Raw genomic sequence first — 14,602 nt, forward strand, 5'->3', positions numbered from 1 at the left:
GTCCAACAAAAATATCTGTCTGCTGAATTCTGCTTACTGGCAATGTTTGCTAGGGTTGTACCTGGTATACTGTGAAAGCAACAACAGATTTGCATGATGGGAAAAGGGTAGTAACCACATATAATAAGCACATTACTAGTGTTGAAGTGTAGGTTGCTTAGTTTAAACATGGTGCTTAGTCTGATGTTTGAGTTCAGTTTTCATATGGATCAGTTAATTAGAGATGGGGGAGGGGGAATTGCTCCCTGCAGCTTTTTGCCTCCTAATTGCATGCTTTCATTTGCAGATAGGGCCGGTTTGGAGTGTGTGGATTTTTGAGTGAAACCTCTTCCCCAGATGAGAAGAAATCTTCAAGGAAGAACTACTGGCAGTGAGTCTGCAGCGTCATCTGGATGCATAATGTGGAATGTTCTAAGCCCAGACGTAGCTGAATGGGTGGCTCCACTGATGAGGAGTGGTAAGTCTGATTGTCCCCACTGCTAATTAAATAACCTCAATCCTTTCCATAAAAATAGGATGACTTCTGCATTCTTAGCATTTACTGATGAACAGTAAGTTAATTTTCGTATCACTGGGAAAGACAACAGTGCAGTCTAAGAGAATTCTTTATCCCTATCAGTGTATTTAATGTATGATATCAGAATTTGGCTTTCTTCTTCCAGTTAGGCACATCTCTTCCTTTGCTTATGTATTTTTCTTTTTTATTTCTTCTTCATTCCAAGGCCGGAAATATTCTTGAAATACTCAGCCAACACTGAAGTGATGGTCATGATGGTTACCGGTATCCATGGTAATCTTAGTTGTAGTGGATCTCATTCCCTCTGGAAGTGATTGTTCTAGTAATGGATACGAGAGACAGTCTTGGCTGATGGGAGATAAAAGAGACATCTGCAAGAGGCTTCTGGGGAAGGTTTTCTTGCATTTGAGAAAAGGAAGAAAAAAGATGGTCCCTCTTCTCTCCGGGGCTGGTTTTAGCTGGATGTGACATCTGGGACTGCTGTAGCCGTTTTTCTAGTAGCTCGAAGGCAATGCCTCCATGACGGAGGGCAGCACCAACAGGATCGCAGAAAAGTAGAACTGGAGCCCCGTTTACTGTGCCTGGAGCCACCCTACCTGAATTGCTTTATTGTTTAAGTAGTTTTGCCTTGAGATTTTCTGTTATTTGCTATAGAAATCATCCACATTCGTTTGATTTCTTCCTTTTCTGATTACCCAAAGCCCTATCTTTTAGTGTCTCAGGCATTTCTACTTGATTATGTTTTATGCTGTTCAGGAATGTTTGAAGTCAAAGGCTATGTTTATATATCCCTATCGTGTCTGACATTAGTGTGCTCTTCTTAATGAATTTCTAAGTACATATTTGTTGAACTGAATTATTTGAATGGTGGAGTATTTGAAAAACCAGTCCACAGAATTGAATAGAGATTTTCTTCTAATTCACGTCCTTTTCTTTAACCACACTACTTCCCTCTAGGATTATTAGTGAAGTTTGACTTTTTATTTAAGATGACTAGTGTGTAATATATGTTCAGGTGGTTAATTCTACTCTAAAACATATTGCTTGGATTTTGCCTTTTGTTTTTGTGCAACTTTACCATCAGAACCAGAATACTCCTACATGTTTGAGTATTGGCTTTCAGTCTAATTAAGGCAATTTTGCTTTCTTCTCCATTATAAAATCTGAGAATAAACTTTGTGTTTTCTGTGCTAATTGTAAGAATGAGGGACGTGAACAGTAGGAAACAGTGCAGGAATGATTTGTATTTGGCTTTGGAGTGAGCATTCACAGTAAGATTCCCTAAAGTGCGCATCCCCCACTGTGTTCCTAGGACCTGTGTTTTGGGCGGGGCAAGAGAAGAGGTGTGGTGGTGAGTATGGTAAGAGGGGTCTTGAGCCATAGGATGGATTATCTAGTTGCTTATGTTTTAAGGCTGTAGGAAACAAACCACTTCTTTTTTTTTTTTTTCCTTTCTTTCTTTTTTGCCACAGTCAAGATATTCCTGTACTCTTCTATCTTTTAAGTTATTATAATCTCAAAAAAGTATGGGGTAAGGAGCTCTTTTTCTTCTTGAAAATCTATGGTGTTGCTTTCAGTTATGTTAAGAACAATCATAAACTTGTGGTTTTGATTTTACCAGGTAATCTAGTAGTACATTTTGAATCCTTCAAAAAGTGATTTACTATTTTATATGATGTTTTGAACATTTAGCACACTATTTAGTGATAATGCTATGTACAATTGCTTTTTGAATCTGTTCAAAAAAAAAAATAAAAAAAATAATACTTACAGGAATGTACAATATCTGGCACCCCAACAAAATAAAACTCGCCATTTCTGGCATCCAATCAAAGATTACCAATCACGCAACAGACAAGAGAATGTGTCCCATGATACAGAGCAAAGGGTACTCAAAACTGATGTAGAAAAGACATAGATAAAAGCATTAGCAGATTAGAACCTTAAGAGTCTTATCAAAACTATATTACATATGTTCACAAACTAGAGCAAAGATTGACTATGCTAAGTAGAGATGTGGAAGACATTGAAAAAGATTCAAATTGAACTTCTAAAAATGCAAACTACAGTACCTAAAATAAAATAAAGTACACTGGATGGAATTAAAAGCATATTAGACATTTAGAAAGAAATAATGATCTTGAAAACAGCAGTATTAATCACATAGAGAAAAAAACTTCAAAAATATAAACAAAAACAAAAACAGAGCATCAGTGAGCTGGTGGATAACAGCAAATGATCCAATACGTGTGTAATAGGAGTCCCTGATTTTGGAAAGGAGAAACAGAAAAAATAATTAAAGAAATAATGGTTGCTGCACAGCAAGTATAATAGTGATAACTAAGTTGGCACCAAAGATTCTTCCTCTCCTTTCATCAAGAGCCATTTGTGAAATCTGCCACTAGCCAAGGACTACATTTCCCAGCCCCCTTTGTATCTACATGTGGCTGTATGACTGGGTCCGAGTGGAAAGTGAGCAGTGTGTGTCACTTCTGGGCCTATCCAGGGTATGAGCTCCTTCCTCTCTTCTTCTGTGACAACCTTAGAAGTTACATATTGATGATGGCAGAAGGCACACTATTGGAGGAACTTGTGTAACCAAGAATTGCCTTTGTCCTCAGTTCCTGGGGACTTCTAAATCTTTGGAATTTCCAGAGCAACAGAGTGTCTTTGTTGTTTGTCCTAGTCTCTAGATAGTTTATGCTAATGAGATGACTCAGGATGGAGAATGGTCATGCCAGAAATACCATCATATGATTAGAGGGTTGGGACTTCAAGCCATGTGGTGTCAATCTAACCTCTGAAAGGGGAGGGGTCCTGGAGGTTGAGTAACATTGCCAATGGTTCAATCAGTCATGCCTACATAATGAAACCCCAATAAAAACTAAGGATACTAAAAAAAAAAAAAAAAAGTGATTTACGTTAAGGGAAAATTTTAATTTTTTTCTTTATAGGTTGTGATGAAAATCTGGGAGAGTAACTTTTTAAGAAGATAGGGAAAGTTATATGATGTGCTTTACCCATCAGTTTAAATGCAGTAATATCATTTTTTAGTAATATGAGAAATTTAAATCACTAAGGTCAACTTTAATGTGCTTTGTTTCATATAAGTTTTGATGGGTTTGTAGGAATGGATCATGTGTCTTACCTAAACCAATCACGGCAGGCATGTGACTTAAGCCTGATCAGTCAGAATGAATCTTAGGCCATTTGCTAGGAATGCTGGGATGAAGGCACTTTTTTTTCTGAATTTCAACCTGAAAATATAGTCATTGAACTCCTGGCAGTTATCTTCTGACCATCAAAGGAAAGCTAGTTGAATAAGAAGTCAACACTGAAGGAACAGAGTGGAGAAAAACCATGCCCTGGTCACCTCAGTTGAGCTGCTAGCTCAAGCCTTCCGTGAAGGTGCTATGCCTTTACACTTTCAGTTATACGAGTCAGTAACACCTTGTTTAATCCAATTTGCTTTGGATTTTTCTCTTACACATATGTGAAAATGTCCTGATACATCCTTCTCATCACTCATTCCATACCTTTATATTAAGAGCTCAAGTAACTTGCTAAATCTTGAATTGTGAATTAGGCAAGTAAGCCTCTAATACAGTTATGTCGGGTAGCAGATAATGCAATCTACTCACTGATTTTTTTTTTCAGTGCCAAATACAAGGACTAAGGTCGTAAACAAATATGTAGTCCACGCCATTGCAAATGGAGTTTGTTGTTAACTCGATGAGACTGACGTTATGTGAACAGTCTTACTATGAATGTATTCTTATCAACGGAAGTTAGGGTTCTAGAAAAAAGGAGCATGTGTTCATCTACAGTGATTGGCCCTTTGGCAGGGACTCCTGCTGAACCCTTGGCACCTCTAGAACTGTAAAATAAACAATTATGGGCAACTTGGAATCTGGCTGACTTAAAAAAATAAATACAATAAGTCATTATTAATTATTTTTTCATAAGAAGAGTTTATAAAGGTGCAGGACCACAATCACTTATTCAAAATCTTGGGGCCCACATGTGTTTTTAAATTGCAGAACTTTTTATATTTTAGAAAGTTTAATTTGGTAGACATCCCTCATTATCTGTGAGAAATTGGTTCCAGGACCACAGATGCTCAAGTTCCTTATATAAAATAGCATTGTAATTACATATACCTTACACACATCCTCCCATATACTTTAAATCATTACTTCTAATACCCATTATAATGCCTGCATATCACTTTATTCATGTGACAAATTCAAGGTTTCCTTTTTGGAACTTTGTGGAATTTTCTTCCCCGAGATGTTTTCTATCCATGCTTGGTTGAATCCCTGGATGCAGAATCCCTGGATCCTGAGGGTGGACTGTACATACTGTGTATTTAATGTGACTTCTCTGCTGTGGTTTGGATGTGATTCGTCCCTGCCAAAAAAGTTAGTGAGGCAGTGTTGGGAGGTGGGGCCTGGTGGCAGGTGTTTGGTCGGGGAGGTGGATCCCTCCTGAGGAGACTAATGCCCTCTCCAGGGAGCATGTTCTCTCCCTTGTGGGAAGGAATGGATCAGTTCCCTGAGAGTGGGTGCTGTAAAGTGAGGGTCCTCTCCTGTGTGGTCCCCCTTCACACATGCCTGCTTGCCTTTCTGTTTCTCCATGTGCTAGTGCAGCTGAGGCCTTTACCGGCAGCCGAGCTGGTGCTGGTGCCATGCTTTTGGTCTTTATAGCCACCAGAATTATGGGCCAAATAAACTTCTTTTATTTATAAATTAACCCAGCCTCAAGTATTCTGTTATAACAACATGAACAGGTAAGACAATCTTTTTTTTTAAGGAATGGACAGGTGGCTTTTTTTTTTTTTTTTTTGTAATAATACAGATAATAATATCTTAACATTAGTTGAACTACTAAATAAATGCCAGGCTCTGTGTAAAGTACTTTTCTGTATTATCTTAACTTACCTGTTTAATAAATTGTATTCATTTATATACTTGAGAAAATTTGGAGAGGTTAAGTGACTTTATCAAGGTTCATTCAGCTAGGAGATAGGAGAATTGAGGTTGTAACCTAGAGCTTTTGGCTCTGAGGTCTGTGCCCTTAACCGCTGTTCAGACTGTGGATTGTGCTGTGCTGCTCAGGGCCAGTGCGGAAGGCGTCATGTCTTGCCCACTGGGTTACTGCTCTTTTCAGCAGGGCCTTTCTTGAGGACATGGTGAGAGGGGAAGGGAAGGGGGAAGAAGGGACTGTCTTCAAATCTTACTGTACAGGGAAAAAGAAAATTTTTAAAATGCACTTTTAACCCATCACATATCACAGCTACACGATGGGTTAAAAAAATAGAAACATATCTCTGATGCCACATTTTCTAAAATAAAATTCTATCAGTGTTGTCTATCAAGAAACACAGGAAGGGTAATCGCAGCCCAGTGTCCACTCCCAGGTTCATTCTGGGCACATCCGTATTTTCTGAAACTTGATTCCTGGGATTGGGATTCTAGGGGTAAGGATAACGGCACGTTATTTAGTCTTTTAAACTTTAATTATGAAGTTCTGGTCTGTAATCCTAGCACTATTCACTGAACTCATGAAATCTTTAGAATTATAATATTTTGTAAGTCTGCCCATTTGAGCAGAAAATATTTCCTATTTTCTTCATTTTTTTTCTTTAATTGGTATTGAGATTTAACTTTATGTATTTTTTTTTTTTTACCTGTTTTCATTTTTCCTTCAGTATTTTAAAAGATTTTAAGTGGTCTTCACAAATCTATTATTCTTTTGGAAGAGAGATGTAGAAAATTAAAAGGAATGGACTCTGGAGCCAGATTGTTTATTGCATTGGCTAGAACTTCTAGAACATTGTGATTATAATGAGCATCTTGTCTTGTTCAATAATTAATGCTTCTAATGTTCCATTAAATGCTTACATTTTTGGAATGTTTATAATACTTTGACACAGAGCATTTTTTTCTTTTTTAAGATGCACCTATGTCCTAGGAACGATTAAGCATTATGTCTGCCTTTGAGTGTGCTTTATAAATGTGAAAGAGATCGGTTTGCTGGTTAAGACTTTTTAAAATCAGAAGTATATGTTGAATATTGTCAATTCAATTTTGACATCTGTATAGGCCAGATTTTAAAATGTGTTTAAAATGATCTTAAAAAGTGTTTGTCACTGTGTTGCAGTTGCTACAAACTAAAAATAAAGTTACTTTTATCTAGTTAAACTGCACTGTAGTTAATCTCTGGTCGTCTACAAATATTTAGCTTCTATGGTAGTTTCAAGAATATAGTGCTTATTTTTGTGCTTTTAAAAATATAGTTTTATAATATGTTGACTTATTTAATTTATATATGTCTTATTAAAATATCTATGTGGTCCTAATATGTAGGAGCTCAGTGAATATTTGTAGAATAAGTTAGTTTTTGTAATTATCTGATTAGTGAGTTATCTTGATAGCTTATTTTTTCACTGGTGATAGGAAAAGAATATAGCAATTTTAGAGATGGAAAAAACTCAGAAACTTCCTGGTTTCGTGGTCATATGGCTGACTTCTGATCCTGATTTCCCCTTCTGACTTCATAGCATCTTGCTATGCGTACCAGTCTACTAGAAGCAATCTGTTGGGTTTAGGTATTGAGCCCCCACCCCCCACAGAGACAGAAGGAATAATCTGTTCACCAAATGTGAGAGAATGTACACATTGTAGAAATTGAAATTTTTTTAAACCCAGAAATACAATGGGATATTTTTTCACACATCAGCCTTAATGGCTCTGAGTTTCTCCCTTTCTAAATGTTAATATCTAGAAAGAAGGAGTTTGGGAAACTTTCAGGGAATAGAATAATTGGTATTAGCTCTTCAGTTTTGGGAATTTGATCCAATGTGAAAATCTTCATCTATAGCTAGAAAAAAATGTATATAAATATATATATTTTTAAGAGACAAGGTCTTGCTCTGTCATCCAGGCTGGAGTATAGTGGTACAATCATAACGCACTGTAACTTTGAACTCCTGGGTTCAAGCTATCCTCCAACCTCAGCCTTCCAAGTAGCTAGGACTACAGGCATGCACCACTATTCCCAACGAATTTTTAAATTTTTTTGTGGACATGAGGTCTCACTATTTAGCCCAGGCTGGTCTCGAAGCAATCTTCCTGCCTTGGCTTCCCAAAGTGCTGGGATTATAGGCATGAGCCACTATGTCTGGCCTATAGAGAGAAAATATTTTAAAGTCCGATACTAAAGTGTAGGGAATGGAAACTGATATTAAATTTCCAGTTTTATAGTTAATGGTCCAGTTTAGAAGTATCTGGAAATAATTGCCATCTAAGGGAATATGCTTATGTAAATAGTATTGGTGATCTTAATTAATTAGCTGGCCATTGTTAGGGTGAGTGCTTTTCGTACACCAAGGCTCTGCCTGTCACTTCAACAAGCCTTTTTGGGGCAAGACATGGTAGCTCACACCTGTAATCTTAGCACTTTGGGAGGTGGAGGCGGGAAGATCGCTTGAGCCCAGGAGTTTGAGAACAGCCTGGACAACAGCAAGACCCTATTTCTTTAAAAAAAAAAAATGAGCTGGGATCATGGCGCATGCCTATAGTCCCAGCTGAGCTAAGAGGATTGCTTGAACCCAGGAGTTTGAGACTGCAGTGAGCTATGATTGTGCCTCTGCAGTCCAGCCTGGGCAACAGAGCAAGACCCTGTCTCTTAAAAAAAGAAAAGCCCTTATTTTTTTTTTCCTTGTGAGACAGAGTCTCACTCTGTTGCCCGGGCTAGAGTGCCATGGTGTCAGCCTCGCTCACAGCAACCTCAGACTCCTGGGCTCAAGCCATCCTTCTGCCTCAGCCTCCCGAGTTGCTGGGACTACAGGCATGTGCCAACACACCCGGCTAATTTTTTTCTATATATTTTTAGTTGGCCAGATAATTTCTCTCTATTTTTAATAGAGATGGGGGGGGGGTCTCGCTCTTGCTCAGGCTGGTCTCGAACTCCTGACCTCGAGTGATCCACCCACCTTGGCCTCCCAGAGTGCTAGGATTATAGCTGTGAGCCACAGCGCCCGGCCTAGAAAAGCCTTTTTGAGCCCATTCCTTTCAGCTGGGACTTACTTAGTCACATAGGTTTTAATTTTATGCAACTTAGTGTATTTACCTGAAATGCTGATCTTTTAAGTGAATTAGGAGTGGAAGGTGGGAGAATGATCTTTTCAAGTCACAGTGTTAATTTTTCCTTCCCACACCCAGGGTCCCATGTCATTCTGGTTCTCTTAAACCTATAATAAACCACTGAGTTTTAAGTTCCTGTATAGAATGGAATTCTGAACCACTTCAGCTGCAGTTGTCCTCTACCCTAGGGCCATAGAAAGTGGTTTGGAGTGCAGTTTCTGCCGCTGAGAAGAACTATTGATCTCTCTAACAAGGATAACTTTGCACTGATACATAGGCTGCAGCCACTGCTAGACGCGGCCTGCACTGTGTGCAGTGGCTTCCCTCGCCCCTTGTCAGGCACCACTGTTCTGCAGTTGGACGGGCAGGGCTGTTTCTCAAAATGCAGGTCTCCTATAGCAGAATCATCTAAAACCTAAAAGATGATATAGAGAGTCACCATCATGATTCAATATGTGAAAAATGTTATTCTTCTTTAATCAATAACATAGCATGATCCCAATAAAAATACCAGCAGGATTTTTAAGGATTAGACCAGCTGAATCTGAAATTTTGTAAGGAAAAAATAAGATTATCCAGAGAAATTCTTTAAAAAGGGAACTTTTAAAAAGGAACTAGTTCTCCCAGATATTAAAAGTGTATTCTAAAGTTATAGTAGTCAAAACACCATGATTCAGGTATATGATTAGATAGATTAGTGGTACAGAATAAAAGTAGTCCCAAATTCATATGGAAATTTAGAATATAATGAAGACACATTTCAGTGTGAAAAGGAGATAAGGATTTTTTTTTTTTTTTTGGCAGTATATATAGCTGGGTAGTCATCAGGAAAAAATCAGATCCTTGAGAGAAGGAATACAGATTTTTTCCCCTTTTTATATTTGAAATTAGGGAAGACTTTTAAGAAAATATTTTTTGAAAGATAGAAAATACAGGTACTCTGATGCATTGTTAGAGGAAGTATAGGTTGGTACATTCTCTTAGGAGATTTGGGAAATGTCTGCCAAAATTTAAAAATGCCTACCAAAGTTTAAATGTATGTGTCCTTTGATTAATCATTTTCACTTCTTGGTATTTATCCTGCAGATAAATCCTTTAGGTTTGGATTTACTTCATCATATTTCCACATGTGTGAATATACAGGTTATTCTTCGCAACATTTCTTACAATAGTAAAATATTAGAAACAACTTACTTTTCCATCTGTCAGAGACTATTTCTACTGATATAAAAATGCAGCCTTTAAAAACTGAGGGAGGGCCGGGTGTGGTGGCTCATGCCTGTAATCCCAGCACTCTGGGAGGCCAAGGCGGGCAGATCGTTTGAGCTCAGGAGTTTGAGACCAGCCTGAGCAAGAACGAGACCCTGTCTCTACTAAAAGATAGAAAGAAATTAGCCACACAACTAAAAATATATATAGAAAAAATTAGCTGGGCGTGGTGGTGCATGCCTGTAGTTCCAGCTACTTGGGAGGCTGAGGCAGGAGGATCGCTTGAGCCCAGGAGTTTGAGGTTGCTGTGAGCGAGGCTGACGCCATGGCACTCTAGCCCAGGCAGCAGAGTGAGACTTTGTCTCAAAAGATAAATAAATAAATAAATAAATAAATTGAGGGAGGTAGTTTTTAAAAAGTTATTGCTATTGCCTGATTTTCAAGATGTAGTATGAAGTGAAAAGGTAGGGTGCCAATGATATATGATACTATGTAAAAATATTTTTACCTATATTGACTACCTGTGAAAGGCTACAGAAGAAGCTAATATTAGTGGCTGTGTTAGAGGAGAACTGGGTGGCTAGGAGTAAGGTGGGAAGGAAATTTAGTTTTCATAATTAATATCTTGAATCTTGAGTTTTGTGCCATGGTGATATAAGACCTATCTGGGGGAAAAAAAAGTGATAGTTGGTAAAAGCAAAAAAAAAAAATTCCACCAAATTTTCATCTTTATCAACTTATCAGAATCTCCAAGGGTGAAATCACCCTGAATCTCCTTTGGAAAATTTTTTTCCATAGTACTGGTAAAAACCACATAACATTGGTGTAGTTGAAGAATAAATTTCTAAAGACTCCACATAACATGAGATTTGTCATGGTAATCATTTCTAAGTGTATGGTTTAGTAGCGTTAAACATATTTACATTGCTGTGAAACAGATCTCCAAAACTTTTTTATCTTGTAAAACTAAAACTCTATACCCATTAAACAGTAACTTTCCTTTTCCCCCACCACCATCCCCTGGTACTCACCTACTTTATGTTTTTATGAACTTGGCTACTTTAGAGACCTCATTAAGTGGAATCATGCAGTATTCGTGATTGGCTTATTTCACTTGACATGATGTCCACAAGGCTCATTCATGTTATAGCATATGGCAGAATTCCATTCTTTTTTAAGGCTGAATTATACTCCATTGTGTATGTACCATATTTTGTTTATTTCTTTATCCCTTGATAGATGTTTGGGTTGGCTATTGTGAATAGTGCTGCTATTATCATGGGTGTACAGATATCTCTTCAAGACCCTGCCTTCAATTCTTTTGACTCTATCCCAGAAATGGGATTGCTGGATCATGTGGTATTTCTATTTTTAATTTTTTGAGGACCTGTAATCATGTTTTCCATAGCACCTGCACCATTTTACAGTCTCTCCAACAGTGCACAGGGTTTCTGATTTCTTCACATCCTCACCAACACTTATTTTTTGTTTTTTTGGTAATAGCCATCCTAAGGGGCATGAGGGGATCCTAATCTATATTTTTAACAAGCATTTTGATGTATTTCTCAGTGAGCTATGATGGCACCGTTGCACTCCAGCCTGGGTGCCAGAGGAAGACCACGTCTCTTAAAAGAAAAATCATGTATTTCTCATATACTTTAAAAAAGCTTTATGAAGTTATGAAGTACACTTAAAGATTTTATAGTTTGATTACCTAAAAAATGCAACTAATAGTCACTTTTTAGAACTGTTATCTGTGTGCTTTGTTTCTGTAATTTAAAGTACATGTTGTATAATCAGATTGTCTAGGGATAATACCCTTCACTCTCCCCCCTCCCCCAGTTTTTTCTTTTATTTAGTTAGCTGTAAAGGAATTGCCCGGGGAACAGACTCAGCTGTGTGTACTTAACCCCAAGATGTTTTGCTCACCTTAATTCTTTTCTCCAATATAATTAAAATTCTAAGGTTCTACATATTATAAGAATTCCAATGGTATACCAACATTCAAAATATTATGTTTTAATAAAAAACTGACTGTCCTTTTTACTTGGCATGAGAGAATTTGAGCTGCTTAGTTTTAATTGAAAATACTAAGATCCTAGTAAAAAAGGGAAAAGAAGTATAAATTGTCCTTAAATTTTTTTCCTCCATTTCCAAGAAAATTTTAGGGTGTAAGTGTTCTACAACAAAATTAATAGCTTATGCAGTATTTTGCATTTTGAGTAAATTCCTTGTGGTTTTTGTTTTCCTGACTTGAAGTTCCTGAAATTGTTTTTCTGGAACTGTTATTGCAGAGTGCCCATTCTTTCTGGCAGGTATTTATTCTTGAGAAGTATTATTTCTAAAATCACATCACTGTATGAGTATCCAGCTATAACCTATGCCTACATTATGAGTATTAGAAGTCATTTTGAAATAACTTTACCAGACTTTAAGGTTTGTTACTGTGCCATTTTCTCCTTTATGACTGTTTTTATTTGGATATTTTAGACTGAACTGCTACATTTATTCTATCTGGTGTGTGAGTTGGTAGAGGAGGGTTCAGGTAGTTGTATGGCTTGGGAACAGTGGGAGTTCAGTCCTCATTGTGAATTGTGAGAAGATGAAATCCTTTATATCCGTTTCCACAGACCTGCATTTCATAGACTCACATTTTAATGAGAATTGGTTGTGCAGCTGCAACGCTGGCAACAAAGCCTAGGAGAAAAGCCTTGGGGCAGCATTCCAGAAATCAAGGCAGGGCCTGGTCTCATGTGGAGCTGAGCTAATGAAACAGATAAAATATAAAGCATTTAGTACAATTAAGTCCAATACTTTCTTTGGCATAGTGGAGTTGAAAATTTTCCACACGTTTTATTTAAAAAGTCCAAAGCTGTCATAAGTTGCACACTCAATAAGAGTAGCTATATTACATTCTCTTTTAGTATAAAAATAAAATACTCTTGGAAGTTAATATTTCTGTGAATTATATCTAAAATGTCATGATTACTGGCCCATTCTTGGTGAAGTCTAGACGTTTTCAAAACACAGGGCACCAAATTTGTCAGATTTCTAAACACAAGCTTTGAGGTTTTAATAACTTTAAAAATTAAATGGTCATAGCAATTTTTTTTTTTTTTTTTTTTTTGTTGAGACAGAGTCTCACTCTTTTGCCCAGGCTAGAGTGAGTGCCGTGGCGTCAGCTTAGCTCACAGCAACCTCAGACTCCTCGGCTTCTCACAGCAACCTCAGACTCCTCGGCTTAAGCGATCCTACTGCCTCAGCCTCCCAAGTAGCTGGGACTACAGGCATGCGTCACCATGCCCGGCTCATTTTTTCTATATAGATTTTTAGTTGTCCATATAATGTCTTTCTATTTTTAGTAGAGACGGGGTCTCGCTCAGGCTGGTCTCAAACTCCTGACCTTGAGCGATCCACCCGCCTCGGCCTCCCAGAGTGCTAGGATTACAGGCGTGAGCCACCGCGCCTGGCCGGTCATAGCAATTTTAATGTGAATGTTGCATGGTTATTGGACTCCATAGATTCTCCTAAATAATACAATTTATTAAATATATTCTCCTAATATTATGACAGTGACTATATAATCTATCATTAAAGCATAATTTCATTATTACCTGGTTTTTATACAATTATGTTGCATCTGGGTTTTCCCTCCTATTATAATAGGAAATACTACAATAAAACATTTTTGTCCGTATAGGTATTTTGCTTTCTTTTGGATTACTCAGGATTATTTCTGTATTTCCAGAAGTGTTACTAATGCATTAAATGTAAACATTTTCAATAATTTCTGACAGTGTGTATGCAATTAGTAGTTTCTCTACTTCTTTCCCTTTATTGATTACCGCATTTTAAAATTCATTGCATAGATGTGAAATGGCAGTTGCATTTTTTGTTTTTAATTTTAATTTCTTTAATTAGAAACTTTGAACATTTTAAAAGAAGCCTACCAGCTTCTCCTCTGTGGATTGTAAATTTTACATCCTTTTCCCATTTATCTATTGGAAATCCATTAGTTGTTTTAGGTAATAGTCCTAAGAATCTCTCAAATTGAATGTGGTAAACTTCTCATTCAGGCCGGGCGCGGTGGCTCACGCCTGTAATCCTAGCACTCTGGGAGGCCGAGGTGGGCGGATCGTTTGAGCTCAGGAGTTCGAGACCAGCCTGAGCAAGAGCGAGACCCCATCTCTACTAAAAATAGAAAGAAATTATATGGACAGCTAAAAATATATATAGAAAAAAATTAGCCGGGCATGGTGGCGCATGCCTGTAGTCCCAGCTACTCGGGAGGCTGAGACAGGAGGATCGCTTGAGCTCAGGAGTTTGAGGTTGCTGTGAGCTAGGCTGACGCCACGGCACTCACTCTAGCCTGGGCAACAGAGTGAGACTCTGTCTCAAAAAAAAAAAAAAAAAAAAAAAAACTTCTCATTCATTCTGTACGTACATACCAATATGTGCCAGACCCTGTTACAGCTTGAACAAAACATCATGATGTAATTGCAAACTCCTCGAGCTAAAAGGACTCTTAGATAGTGTTTTCATTTTTCACCTAAGAAAACTGAGATCCCATCCCAAATTACATGATCAGTAATTAACCTTAGGGAATTGTGGCTGAACTGGAATTAAAGCTCTGTAGGCATCGTTGCCTCCATTCTCTTCCATGTATCTCCTCTTTGCTCTTCCAGATACGATACCAGATTTCTTCCCACTGTCCCTGCTGCTTCTGCTA

General features: G+C 37.7%; 1 long non-coding RNA gene across 4 annotated transcripts in view; it reads left to right on the forward strand.

Moving 5' to 3' along the window:
* LOC138401135 (uncharacterized) overlaps positions 1-14,602 on the forward strand; it is a 101,052-nt gene that overhangs the window by 63,721 nt on the left and 22,729 nt on the right. For all 4 annotated transcript variants that reach the window (XR_011236417.1, XR_011236419.1, XR_011236418.1 and 1 more), the window contains one exon: positions 287-457. This is a non-coding gene — a long non-coding RNA (uncharacterized lncRNA). The remainder of the gene's footprint in view (positions 1-286; positions 458-14,602) is intronic.

This window comes from Eulemur rufifrons, chromosome 20 (assembly GCF_041146395.1).
Source record: "Eulemur rufifrons isolate Redbay chromosome 20, OSU_ERuf_1, whole genome shotgun sequence".
NCBI lineage: Eukaryota > Metazoa > Chordata > Mammalia > Primates > Lemuridae > Eulemur > Eulemur rufifrons.